The sequence below is a fragment of the Schistocerca americana genome, chromosome 1 (assembly GCF_021461395.2).
Source record: "Schistocerca americana isolate TAMUIC-IGC-003095 chromosome 1, iqSchAmer2.1, whole genome shotgun sequence".
Taxonomy (NCBI): domain Eukaryota; kingdom Metazoa; phylum Arthropoda; class Insecta; order Orthoptera; family Acrididae; genus Schistocerca; species Schistocerca americana.
In genome coordinates, this window is record NC_060119.1 from 372350238 (window position 1) to 372365357 (window position 15120).

General features: G+C 43.8%; 1 protein-coding gene across 1 annotated transcript in view; it reads right to left on the reverse strand.

Annotated features, from left to right (window-relative positions):
• The window catches only part of LOC124551169, a 512501-nt gene that overhangs the window by 461899 nt on the left and 35482 nt on the right, over window positions 1-15120 (reverse strand). The window lies entirely within an intron of this gene.

Here is a 15120-nt window from a genome sequence, read left to right on the forward strand (position 1 = left end):
TGAGGATTCTTCCATTGAATCTCGGTCTGGTATTTTCCTTACCTATGATTTTTTTTATGTGGTCGCTCTACTTTAAATCACTACCTTTTCATACTCCTAGGTATTTTATGCATGTGCCTGCTTTCCATTGGTTGTTCGGCAATCGTGGTATGATGCAATAACGGGCATTTCACCGTCTTTGTGGACAGTGCATTGCATTTGTTTATGAAGAGAGTCAGTTGCCACTCCCTGCACCAAGCGCCGAACCTCTGAAGGTCTTCCTGCGTCTCGCAACAAAGTTCTAGTGTTGGAACTTCTCTGTATAAAATAGCACCCTCAGCGAAACGCCTCGTGGAACTTTCGACGTTAGCCACTAGATCAACTGAAAAGTGTTCTATGTGCCAAACCTCACATTTGCCAGGATAATCGGAGAACGATGTACCCGTATTTCTTTCCGTACATAACTTATTTGTAAAAAAAGAAAAAAAAAACCGGAGAAAGTATTCTGATACCAAAGAATCACGCTGCCCATTTCATCACTCCAAAAGATAATATGAAGAATGACAAAATTAGTATTTTATTAAGAACGTTCTGAACGCCAATAATAGAGCTTTTGTTTTAATTGCCAGTTATATAAAGGCTACGGTTATTTGTGATAATACAAGTACAGAAAAACAGCAGTGATATTTTAACTAGTGGAATTACAATCAACAAACTCTTTCTCATTTTTTTTTTTAAATTTGCAAACTTACACAACCTAATTCTTGGGACCTGATGTTGCGAAGAACAGTATACTGTGAAACTTTCTGAACTGTTGAGGAGGAAATGCAAACATCGTTAACATGTCTGTTTTGCAACTGATAAACATGGTGGTCTTTCAGATGAAGAAAGGCATGACATAAATCTGCCGTGGGCTTTATTCTTTTGAACAGGATGCCTTTTCCCATTCTTTTTTTTTTTTTTTTTTTTTTTTTTGGAGTAAGAATTATTGTATAGATATTTAATATAGATCACACTGAATTTAGAGATATTCCGCGCCTGCATTGAAAATAATGTCCCAGCATTATTTTTAAGATCAAAGAAGTCAGTTGTATGCATTGAAACTACATGTAACCGGTTTATAGCTTTAGCTCACTCAATAGCCTTGTGTAAGTCCTGCGGAACAAAGGCCTTGCTCACCTTTCTTCGTTTCTCTCTAATTGCAAAATCTCTGTCGCAGCTCAAAAACCTCTGCCCAGTCACCAAAAACTTGTGTCGTATCTCTTGAAACCATCCCAGACTAAATGGAGACCTTGACGCATGTCCTTGGAACTCCATTGGTAAGCAATGTTTAGCACGAAGAGCATGCGTCGTCTGGTTGTGAACGTGTGAAACGTTCTGTCCGTAATAGAACACTTGGACCAAGTCTAGTGACAAGCAGCAGAGTACCGACAACACAAGACCACTGAAAACGTGTTTTACGAAAAAAGTAGCTCTTAGACATTTTCCATTTCACACACACACACAGCGTGTTTTACAATTGATGTTACAGAGTTACAGAGGTTGTAGAGGGGACTTAGTTGATCAAGTTTTACATAGGAACCCGTGTCCAGAAAACGTCATCCAACAACGCTACAGGGCGTCAAAGTTACAGGCGCTAGCTCCCATAAATGTACGTATATACAAGTAAACAAGCGAAAACCGTTCTGATACCTCTTGTCAGTGGAATACATATACCAGTACTGTTGTTGCTAATTTTGTAAAGTAGGCAACTTTCAGAGGTTGTAGTATGGACTAAAACAAGATAAAATGTCTAGTACACATGGGCTCTCAAATGCATACCGCAAGAGCTAAGAACACTTGTTTGCACTAGCGAAGTTTACTAAACCCTTTTTCTTATCTTGGACCATACTAACATCTCTGAAAGTTGCATACCCTACATAATTAGCAACACCGGCACCGGAACATGTATTCCACCGTCAGAGGTATTTGAGTGACTTTCGCTTGTAACTTTCGACTCGTTCGTTTTTGAACCAGGAAACCTTACCTCAAACTATACATTTATTCTTGTCCATCATCTTTGAAAGTTTGTAACATCATCACGGTATCATTATGTATACAGATACATATGTAGGCTACTACGCCTAGAACTTTGTCGCTCTGTAGCGTCATTGGATGACGTTCCCGGACATGGGTTCCTACGTAAAACTTGATCTACTAAGTCCCCTCTACAACTTCTAGAGGTGTGTAACATGAATTGTGAAAGATACTATATAGTGAAAAGTAATGGTCCTGTACACTTCCTTAGGCTACGCCCCGAAGTTACTACGATGTCTGCTCTGTTGAACACATGCTGTGCTGTGTGTTCGGTGGTGTTCTTGTAAGTACTTTAATTGTAGTTAATGCTCAAGCCATTCGGCGCTAACTGGGGGAGGACGGGCTTCAGATCTCCACCAGACTATCCAGATGTAAGTATCAGTCCTCTTTCTGGATGAGGATGGTCGAAAAACACGATAACATGGAGTGTACTCGCGTTCTGGTTGCGCGTTCCACACGCCTGGAACCTACCCCTGTGCAGAAACTAGTCGCTTTACAAGTTACTGTGTCCGTGAGTATCTCGATTCCGTGACAAGAGTTTGCTTCAAACTATAGGGGGCAACAACATGTTGAGAGAGGTCGCCATCGATAGTAGCGTATTGTAACACGGGAAACGATACAGCAAATCTCTCGTCAATAACTGATGAGTAGGCACACTGTGCGTTCTCAGCCATGTCCTTGGTGTGGCGGCACAGAAGCGATTGTTTCATACGTGTAGTGCGTCCGGCCACAGGATGCATCGAACAAATTCGTTTGGATTGAGCCGACGAGCAGATTCGAGAACGTCGGAAAGCACAACAGACAATGTAATTGTCAACAGAGATGCGTTTAGTTTGGTGGTGGAGGTCTTTTGTGGTGGGGAAGGTTTACGGGGGATGAAATGGGACACGATACATGTCCGCCATCGTGTCTCATTAAGATACAGGAACACACTGTCCGACCATTGTAGCATTTCTGGCTCTTGGATCCATTACTTTATGCCTACAGATTACGCCTTAGTTGAGCGAGGGTATAAAAGCAGACGTATGACGTCACAGAGTGGGCTGCGAGAACCGCATCAGATTCTGCTTCCTTGACACAGCGCTCGTGGGGTATTGCGCCAACAGAAACTGCTTGCGTTCTGGTTGGCTGCTGTAGTGAAAGCTAGATAGGATACACAGGGTGTAACGGGTATAACTGCAGCTATTTCTATGGGTGACTAGTGCGGTGTACCGAACAACATTAAATCAGTGTTTACTTCATTTGCAGACTAATAATTATAGCTGTTCGGGGTAGCGTGGTTTTAGGTTGATTAGTACCTCCAAGTACATGTGACAAGAGCAAGCCATTAATGCCTATTTTCCCCTGCGCAGCAGGTCAGATATTGAACTGAGACACATAGAAGCAAAACTGTTAGTCTATACAGACATGTGTAGTCCACTTAGTCGTGCCTTAATGAAGGCGTGAGTAGCAGTATTATCTCGAAAGCAACTTTTGTAGATTGGTGGTATGTTTTCTCATTTCGGGAAGCAGACTGACTTCGAGGATACTGATGTGTTATTCTGCGCATCCAATCCCTTACGCAATGTACGGTATCGCAAAAGTAATCCGCGCTTCTCGTTTTACGTGGGATTAATTGCTACGCGAGTCATTATCCATAAAAACGAACCAGGAAAGTGGCGAACTCTGCAGCGTGTCCAATGTAAACTCTCATAGTAACTCACCAGGCTTCCGTTTTGTCTGGTCCTGATAGTGTTTTCAATACAAGAGGTGCTTCATTGAATCCGTGTTATTTATGAGTGCGCACGACGGTCATACGTTGGTATCATAGTATTTCCTCATACGTGAAATCATTTTTAGACGTACCTGCATCTACATGAATACTCTGCCGTACACTCCTAAGTGCTGGCAGAGTGTTATTCTAACCACCTTCAGACTACTACCCTATCATTCTATTCTCTAACAGCACTTGGGAGAATTGAATGTTTAAATCTTTCTGTGCAAGCTCTGATTTCTCTTATTTTATTACAGTGATAATTTGTCCCCACGCAGGTTGGCAACAATAAAATATTTTCACATTCAGAGGAGAAAGCTTTCCTGGAAAGATCTTGCTGCAACGAAAACCGTCTGTGTGAATGATCGCCTTTCCAACTAGCTTATCATAGCACTGAAACTCTCCCCTCAATTAAAAATAATACACAAACGAAGAATATAATGATTGAGTTTTCTTTCCATTCTTATCAGTTTCCACATACGACAGTATTGCGCCAACAGAAACTACATAAATCAAAAAAACCTGTACAGAAAATTGGAATAGAGATAAACATAAACATCATTTCCATCCTTTTTACTTCTCATGAAAACTACACATTGCATGTTGTACCACCATATAGCGAGACCTTCAGGGGTGGTGGTCCAGATCGCTGTACACACCAGTACCTCTAATACCCAGTAGCATGTCCTCTTGCATTGATGCATGCCTGTATTCGCCGTTGCATACTATCCACAAGTTCATCAAGGCACTGTTGGTCCAGATTGTCCCAGTCCTCAATGGCGATTCGGCATAGATACCCCCAGAGTGGTTGGTGGGGCACGTTGTCCACAAACAGCCCTTTTCAACCTATCCCAGGCACGTTCGTGTTCCCTATGTGCCTATGCTATTAGCGCCAGTTTTGTGTAGTGCCACGTTGTGTGGCATCACATTCTGCAAGTATCCTTAATTTATGAGCACGAGTATAGTTTTCTTACGCGTCGCGCGACCTCAACCCTAGCAGACAGCATTCGATCTCGCGATGAGCAGGTGATAATGTTTTGGCTTATCAGTGTATTTCGTGGTCGTGCGGTAGCGTTCTCGCTTCCCACGCCCGGGTTCCCGGATTCGATTCCCGGCGGGGTCAGGGATTTTCTCTGCCTCGTGATGGCTGGGTGTTGTGTGACGTCCTTAGGTTACTTCGGTTTAAGTAGTTCTAAGTTCTAGGGGACATGACCATAGATGTTAAGTCCCATAGTGCTCAGAGCCAACCATCAGTGTATTTGGGTGGGTGTTACAGCTTGGTACGTGCGTACGCACGTGACTGCAGAGCAATTAGCTAGCTAGAGGCGATATTGAGGAAGAAGGTGGTCATCATGAGTCTCAATTAAAGCGAATAAGCTGCTTTGTTTCGGTGCAAACTTGGTGTAGCGATCTCAAGTGTGACTGCTGAGCCATTTTGCTTTGAGCAGTTACCCTGTTTCTGTCTTTGTGGGTATTTCTGCTCAACTTGCAAAGAAACACTTGGTGGAGATACACCTTTTACAGTCCAGTGGACGGGCCTCGAAATCTTTACAAAAGCGATCATACAGTTACTGATTGGAAAGTAGCCCAGGTCACAATAGTACTCTAGAAAGCCAACAGGAGTAATCCGATGAATTACAGACCCCTATCAGCAACATCGATTACGAGAGGGATTCTGAAACATATACTGTGTTCGAACATTATGAATTACCTCGAAGGTAACGGTCCATTTTCACTCAATCAGCAAGGATTCAGGAAATATCGTTCTAAAGAATGCTGTCGACAAGCAATCTCAAATTGATTCCACATTTCTATATTTGGCCTCTGAGCACTACGGGACTTAACATCTGAGGTCATCAGTCCCCTAGAACGTAGAACTACTTAAACCTAACTAACCTAAGGACGACACACACATCCATGCCCGAGGCAGGATTCGAACACCGGCCGGCGCTTCTAGATTTGCAGAAGGCTTTTGACTCCGTCCCACACAACCGACGTCTAATCAAATTGCGTGCCTATGCAATATCGTTACAGCTGTGCGACTGGATTCGTGATTTCCTGTCAGACAGGCCTCAGTTAACAGTAACTGTCGGAAAGTGATCGACTAAAACACAAGTAATATCTAGGCCTCTGCTGTTTCTAATCTATATAAACAATTTAGGAGACAATCTGAGCAACCATTCTCGAATGTTTGCAGACGATGTTGTCACATACCGTCTAGTAGTTATCAGAGGACCAAACCCATTTGCGAAGTGATTTAGACAAGATATCTATATGGCGCAAAAAGTGACAACTGACTCTAAATAATGAAAAGTGTGAGATCATCCACGAGAGCAATAAAACGAATCCAGTAAATTTCGGCTACAAGATAAGTCACAACAAATCTAAAGGCTGTCAACTGAATTGAAATTCGAGGGATTGCAATTAAGAACAGATTAAACCGCAATTATCACATAGATAACGTTGTGAAGGAACTCACTTAAGAGATGCTATTAAAGAGACTGTCTACACTACGCTTGTCGGTCCTCTTCCGAAGTTTTGCGTGCTGTGGTATCCGCAATAGATAGAATAGACGGAGGACATCGAAAAACTCCAAACAAGGGAAACTCGTTTTGTACTATCGTGAAATAGAAGAGAGAGTGTCGCGGGTGGCAATCATTAAAACAATGTAGTTTTCGTTGCGGTGATATCTTTTCACGATATTTCAATCTTTAGCTTCCTTCTCCGAATGATACAATATTTTGTTGATGCCACTTACAATGGGAGAAATGATCACAGTAATAAAATATGGGAAATCACAGCACACGGAAAGACTTAAGTGTTCCATTTTTCCACGTATTGTGCAAGAGGGGCACGGTAGAGAAATAGTCTGAAGATGGTTCGGTGAGCTCTCTGCCAGGCACTTAGTGTGAATTGCACAATAGTCACGCAATTGTAGACGTGTCATTGGTGTAGGACTGGGCAGTTTTTAACCTTACGACATGGAACAAAGAAAGAACGTGGATCGTTGTCAACACTACTTACAAGCTTATCAGTGCCTGGCACTGATTCATGTCAGCTAATAAACGTTATCGTAACTAATCAATGGTGTAATACGTCGCACAATTTGACTCGCGACCCGCACATCAGTATGATCTCGCGAAACTCTGCAAGACGAAACATTAGAGCCACCTTCTGTCACTATGGCTTGCGGGTCAACTGAAACCTAGCGATACGGGACGTCGGATTTGATCCGTGACAAATGCCTATGAGAAAGACAGGCGCCGCAACGAGCTTGTGACGTCATACTTGTCGGCTCCGAGGCCTACGAGAAAGACAGGCCGCGGCGCGTACGTCGCGACGGTAGGCCTGCGCTCGCTCGCTCGCCAACTCAACAGACAAACTACTGTACGTTTCTACATCTGTTAACTCGTAACTGTGTGTGTTGGTAGAAACGAAAATTCCATCTTCTACTGGAAACTGCTATTACGAAGTCTTAATGTTGTTAGTCCTACAATGATCGGAAGTCCATAGGCCTACTTATAATATGCTACTGCTGCACTGGGATACAATAAAATCAAAATCGTGCCAAAATGATTATCAGTTGCATAAGGCACCATTTCTTGTATGAAATGGGGACTGTTAAGCAGAAGAGACTAAATTCTATAAACAAGCCGTTCTACCATTCATGTGGAGTATTCATGATTCAAATGGCTCTGAGCACTATGGGACTTAACTTCAGAGGTTCAAATGGTTCAAAATGGCTCTGAGCACTATGTGACTTAACAGCTGTGGTCATCAGTCACTTCTGAGGTCATCAGAGCCCTAGAACTTAGAACTACTTAAACCTAATTAAACTAAGGACATCACAAACATCCATGCCCGAGGCAGGATTCGAACCTGCGACCGCAGCGGTCGCTCGGTTCCAAACTGTAGTGCCTAGAACTGCTCGGCCACCCCGGCCGGCGGAGTATTCATCTTAAATTAAATTTTGTTGTTGTACTGTTAACCAGTAAGACTTCACAATAGCAGATTACAGTAGAAGATGCGATTCTCATTAGTACGTACACGTCCAGCGGCGAGGTAAGGGGTTTAGAGAGGCATTTTGTCTGCTGAGCTGAGCGAGCGAGCGACTTCATGCCTATCTTCGTGAAGTACGCGCCGCGGCCTGTCTTCCTCGTGGGCCTCGCGTTGTGGCGTGTAGTGTCGAACTTTAGCTAAAGCAATAATAGCAGAACTGTGGCAATGTTTGTTCTGATCCTGCATTTTTTTCTGGGGCGGGGGGATTTAGGTAGTAGTGACAGACAGATCTGCAGCGTAGCCCTAAGTCTAGGCTACAGTGAAAGATGACAGTTTAGCTTTGAGTTGGCAAAGCAGTATCGAAGGTTTCATGTGACCCAGGTTTGCATTCGTTCACTGACTCTATAGACGTCCAGTACTTACTAGGATCTGTACGATTTTGTTCCAAAGAGCGCACGGCAACCCTTGGCGAAATTAACAGTGACGACATGGCATTACTGACAAGGGAACCTCCCCATCGCACCCCCCTCAGATTTAGTTATAAGTTGGCACAGCGGATAGGCCTTGAAAAACTGAACACAGATGAATCGAGAAAACAGGGAGAAGTTGTGTGGAACTATGAAAAAAATAAGCAAAATATACAAACTGAGTAGTCCATGCGCACGATAGGCAACGTAAAGGAGAAGATGAGGTCAAGAGCGCCGTGCTCCCGTGGTTAGCGTGAGCAGCTGCGGAACGAGAAGTCCTTAGTTCAAGTCTTCCCTCGAGTGAAAAAATTAATTTTTTATTTTCAGACAATTGTTATCTGTCCGTCTTTTGGGAGTGATTATCACATCCACAAGAAAACCTAAACCTGGCAAGGTAGGAGAATCTTTTTACGCATTCGCCAAGTGTACAAGTTAGGTTGGTCGACAACATATTCCTGTCATGTGACGCACATGCCGTCACCAGTGTCGCGTGGAATATATCAGACGTTTTCCTGAGGAGGAATCGGTTGACCTATGACCTTGCGATCAAATGTTTTCGTTTCCCATTGGAGAGGCACGTCCTTTCGTCTACTAATCGCACGGTTTTGCGGTGCGGTCGCAAAATACGGACACTAAACTTATTACAGTGAACAGAGACGTCAATGAACGAACGGACAGATCTCAACTTTGCGAAAAAAAAGAAGTAAACTTTTCCCTCGAGGGAAAACTTTTTTTTATCTCATTTTGTTCGCTTGCGTTCGTTGAATCTGCTTGGGGCGGACGTCCTAAGACATCCGTTTAAGTTCGTTGATGATCGATTAAGTCAGTGTTTTTATGACAGAGGGCAGCTAACCCTCTGACCGGACACGTTTTTTTATCTCATTTTGTTCTAGATTGTTCGTTGAATTTGTTCGTGGCGGACGTCCGATGACGCCTGTTCAGGTTGATCGTTGATTCATTCACTCAGTTTTTTTGTTACAGAGGGTAGCTAAACCCTCTGACCGAACACGCTGAGCTACCGTGCCGGCTATTTGAACCAAGGACCTCGCGTTCCGCAGCTGCTCACGCTAACCACGGGACCACGGCGCTCCTGAGCTCACACTATGCTTGATGCTGCCTATCTTGCGCATGGACTACTCAGTTTGTATATTTTGCTTATTTTTTCATAGTTCCACACAACTTCTTCCCGTTTTCTCGACTGATCTGTGTTCAGTTTTTCAAGGCCTATCCACTGTGCCAACTTACAACTAAATCTGAGGGGGGTGCGATGGGGAGGTTCCCTTGTGAGAAGTGCACCTCCAGGTAGCGCAGTTAATATACGTGCGCCGCGGTGGCGGAGCGGCGCGGCTGCCCCCTGCCTACTGCCGGCTGACGTCAGGCGGCGGTCGGAAACAAATGAACGCGACACCGCGCCTGGCCTCGCATGCTGATGGCACGCGCCATCGGCCGCTGCCCGCCTCGCTTCGCCTCGCTGCGACCGCGCTGGGAACCTGCGCTCGCTCCGTCCGTTACGTAACGCACAATACGTCGTTACCTTCCACTCGCCTCTTCGTAATCCGCACTTCGCCAACATTACGCAAACCGCGGGTACACAGCGTTCGCAAAGTGCTCCACGACACAATAACGTTTCACAAAAACAGTATCTTTACCTATTTACTACCATCTGGTTTCTGTACAAATAGTAAATAGCCTTTCACTCCCTGTATTTTACCCCTGCCACCTTCAGAATTTGAAAGAGAGTATTCCAGTCAACATTGTCATAAGCTTTCTCCAAGTCTACAAATGCTACAAACGTAGGTTTGCCTTTTCTTAATCTATTTTCTAAGATAAGTCGTAGGGTCAGTATGGCAGTTATAAGAGTCGAGGGACACGAAAGGGAAGCAGTGGTTGGGAACGGAGTGAGACAGGGTTGTAGCCTCTCCCCGATGCTATTCAATCTGTATATTGAGCAAGCAGTAAAGCAAACAAAAGAAAAATTCGGAGTAGGTATTAAAATCCATGGAGAAGAAATAAAAACTTTGAGGTTCGCCGATGACACTGTAATTCTGTCAGAGACAGCAAAGGACTTCGAAGAGCAGTTGAACGGAATGGACAGTGTCTTGAAGGGAGGATATAAGATGAACATCAACAAAAGCAAAACGAAGATAATGGAATGTAGTCAAATTAAGTCGGGTGATGCTGAGGGAATTAGCTTACGAAATGAGACACTTAAAGTAGTAAAGGAGTTTTGCTATTTTGAGAGCAAAATAACTGATGATGGTCGAAGCAGAGTGAATATAAAATGCCGACTGGCAATGGCAAGGAAAGTGTGTCTGAAGAAGAGAAATTTGTTAACGTCGGGTATACATTTAAGTGTCAGGAAGTCGTTTCTGAAAGTATTTGTGTGGAGTGTAGTCATGTATGGAAGTGAAACATAGACGATAAATAGTTTGGACAAGAAGAGAATAGAAGCATTCGAAATGTGGTGCTACAGAAGAATGCTGAAGATTAGATGGGTAGATCACATAACTAATGAGGAGGTATTGAATAGAATTGGGGAGGAGTTTGTCGCACAACTTGACTAGAAGAAGGGATCGGTTGGTAGGACATGTTCTGAGGCATCAAGGGATCACCAATTTAGTATTGGAGGGCAGCGTGGAGGGTAAAAATCGTAGAGGGAGACCAAGAGATGAATACACTAAGCAGATTCAGAAGGATGTAGGCTGCAGTAGGTACTGGGAGATGAAGAAGCTTGCACAGTATAGGGTAGCATGGAGAGCTGCATCAAACCAGTCTCAGGACTGAAGACCACAACAACAACAACAACAACAACCTATTTACTCTGTTCACATTTAGAATCATAAAAACTGTGCTAAGGTAACATACCCCCGTACGTCTAGCTAAGCCAGGAAAAGATCGGCCATTCCCACAAATTTACCGCCCGTTTTCTCTTGTAGGCTGTTTACGAAAAAGCGTTGAAAAAATAATCCTTCAATTTCTCCGGGAATTCCAAACTTCATGAGACAACATCATTTCGCAACAGTTCGGTTTTAGAGACCTGCACTGCACCATTCATCAAGCTATGAGATTTATACACGTCTTCTCAGCCCAGTATCTGTGTTTCTTGGCATAAGAGCATTCGATACAGTGTGGCAGCCAGGGATCATCTATAAATTAATTCTGCTCGATTGCCCACGGCATCTATTCAAAATTTTGTCATCGTTTTTGGCAAAAAAAGTTTTTTCAAGACATAAAGGAAATAATGACATCTAACTGCTAGTGGGCATTGATTTACATCAATGGGGAAAGTTGAAAATTTATGCCAGGCTGGGATTCGAATCCGGATCTCCTGTTCACCAGACTTTTGGTTCAAATGGTTCTGAGCACTATGGAACTTAACTTCTGAGGTCACCAGTCCCCTAGAACTTAGAACTACTTAAACCTAACCAACCTAAGGACATCACACACATCCATGCCCGAGGCAGGATTCGAACCTGCAACCGTAGCGGTCGCGCGGTTCCAGACTGTAGCGCCTAGAACCGCTCGACAACCCCGGCCGGCTCACCAGGCTTTTGCTCCGGCCACTAAGCCATTTTTTTAAATCTCATTTTGTTCGCTTTCGTTCGCTGTTTCTGCTCGGGGCGGACGTCGTAAGACATCCGTTTAAGTTCGCTGTTGATCGATTAACTCAGTTTTTTTATTACAGACGGCGGCTAACCCTCTGACCGAACACGCTGAGCTACCGTGCCGGCGCTTTTTGTTTTAATGTTATTTTGTTCGTTTCATCTGCTTGGGGCGGACGTCGCAAGACACCCGTTTCAGTTCGTCGTTGATCCATTAACTCAGTTTTTTTTTTTATTACAGAGGGCAGATAGCCCTCTGACCAAACACGCTGAACTACCGCGCCGGCAGCCATTCGGACACAGTGGTCGTCGCAACTGCACGGACTACCCCAATCCGTCTCCTGCCAGTCCGAAAGAACAGGCACCACATTGCAGGAAAACTTTTGTTTGACTCCAGAGATCTGACAACCAACCGCGTGCTATTGGGCTCCGTTATGGGGTCAACCCTTAATTCAATTTACACTAACGATGTTCCGCAATGGTTAGCACAGAGCAACTCTTGCTGTTTGCGAATAACATGGCTAGCCATAGGAGCAGCTGGAACCCCAAGATTATCGCCCACAAACTGCAACAATACTACGAGATCCAGCACTGGGATCTTCTTTGACAAGTAAACATTAAAGTCACCAAAACACAAGCCATCATATTTACTAACAAACGAAGATGATGTAATTACGAGGATTGCCCAAAATGTGATGCACTGCATTTTTTCTTCAACAATCCTTTATTGAACACAATGAGAATTGTTTGTGTTTTATCTACACACCCTATTTTTTCACGTAATCTCCGGGCGTGTCTGCCCTGCCGGTACCAATACTTGTCCTGATGGTGGAGCCAGTGCTTCGCTATGTGAATCACCTCCTCATCGTCCTCAAAATGTCTTCCACGAATGGCATCCTTTAATGGTTCAAATGGCTCTGAGCACTATAGGACTAAACTGCTAAGGTCATCAGTCCCCTAGAACTTAGAACTACTTAAACCTAACTAACCTAAGGACATCACACACATCCATGCCCGAGGCAGGATTCGAAACTGCGACCGTAGCGGCCGCGCGGTTCCAGATTGTAGCGCCTAGAACCGCTCGGCCACTCCGGCCGGCCATCCTTTAATGGCTCAAACAAGTGGAAGTCCGAGGGGGCCATGTCAGGTGTGTCAGATGTGACAGCCGTGGATGGTTTTCCCGACCGCTGCAACGCGTGGAGATCCACCGAACCGCCTTCTGATGACCTCACCTTTCGTGCCCAGCAACTAACTGTACTTCTGCTTCTGTCGACAGCAGATGCTCCATAGACTTTTCACAACCGTTTGTGAATACTCCCCTCAGTTTCTTTCTCTGCAGTGAGAAATTCAATGACAGAACGTTTCTTGTAACGTACATCACCTGCAGACGCCATTTTGAAACTGTCCTGCAGCTACGCTATCTGTCGGAAGTGACGGAAACTTGGCGCGCTCACTCAGGAGACTTCAAATAATACATACGTAACGTTTCGCATTGTTTTCGGCTGAGAAAAACAGGCGGTTTATTACTTTCTGAGCAGCCCTCGTATTTCAGCAGGAACTGCCCTACTGTGGAGAACCACCATATTTTGGCCTAATCATCGACTCCAATTTATCCGTTTATCAAAGATAATTATCTCATCATGAACACAAAACAACGAATCTATTAACTCTTTCTTCCACCTGTGGTCCGACATCTGGTCCTTAGCAGCAAATACCAGTTTCAAGAAAAAAATAATAAATTCAGAACAAATTACTCTGCATAGCAACTGCTGCACCCCATTATCTAACAAACTCATTCGTACAGATCTCCACATAAAGCAGAATCTTCACATTATGACCTCATACGATTCACAGGACAACTCCCGCCCGACCCCAAAAATAAATTCCCCAGGATGATTCTGGACCGCCAATTTCACTTCTAAAGCTTTATCAGTCCTTCACTGGTGGAGCCCTAATCACCATCATCTGAACATCAAACCCAAATACTCAGATATCCTTAAATCCTTCACTTTGTACCATTGTACTCACACATAAGGGATGAGACCTTGCTGTCTCGGACCTTTGATTAACCCCCCCTGTCGCGACACAGAACGGTATCGTAGACGAAAAAAATATCCAATATTATTTCTCAGCTCTGATCAGAAAAAATAAAGACGTCACAATTTAGGAAAAAAGGAAACATACAACTGCTTTGAAACATCCTGACACATTAATAATGTGTGCTGGACCGAGACTCGAACCAGGCATCTTTCCCGTTCATGGGCAAGAATTGTAAATTTAACGAATATTTTCGTTTATAACACACAAGTTATACATGGGAGGAATGTGATCTCTGTCATTCGATTAACCGATCTGGTAGCGAAGGACACGATGACGGAAACATCCGCGACTTGTTAAATAGCTATACCTAGGAACCGGGATTTGAGTAGATTAGTGTCAAGTTCATAGTGAATAAAATAAGTTCAACAGAGGTAGGAAAAGAAGATGAAACGATTGAGGCACCTGTTGTCACGCATACAGAGGCTGTAAAATGCGTTGATGTATTCTTAGAGTATGCAGGATAAAATTCGTTTGACTATAGTGAGGTTTTGACTCTTCGCAAAATGAGATCTGTTGTTAGGAAAGCGGAAATGAAAATGATCCTCCTCGTGGACTTTCCGAAACTGGAACAATAAATGAAAACCAGTAAAAGCGCAAAAGTTGGTATTAGACGACTGGTGATTGTAGATGTATGAAATAGCTGACTCATGACGTATCCATATCCGATAAAATTATTCCCAACGCCAACCTTTTCATCTCAGAGTAGCACTTGCACCATACGTCATCAACTACTTGTTGGATGTATTCAAATCTATGCCTTCCCCTACAGTTCTACCATCTACAACCCCCTCCAGTGCCATGGGAGATACTCCATGATGTCTTAACACAGATCCTATCATCCTATCACTTCTTCTTGTCAATATGTATCCTTTCTTCGCCGATTTCGCAGAGAACCTTCTCGTTTTACATCTTATTAGTCCACCTAATTTTCAGTATCCATCTGTACCAGGCACCGGCATTCAAAACCTTATTTTCTCTTCTTTCCAGTTTTTCCACAGCGCATGATTCATGCAATGCTGTGCTACAAACGTACATTTTCAGAAATTTCCTTCTCCGGTTGAGGCCTATGTTTGTTACTAGGAAACATTTTTTGGTCTGGTGTGCACTCGTCGTCTGCGCTAGTGTTTTTTCTTATGCCTTCCTT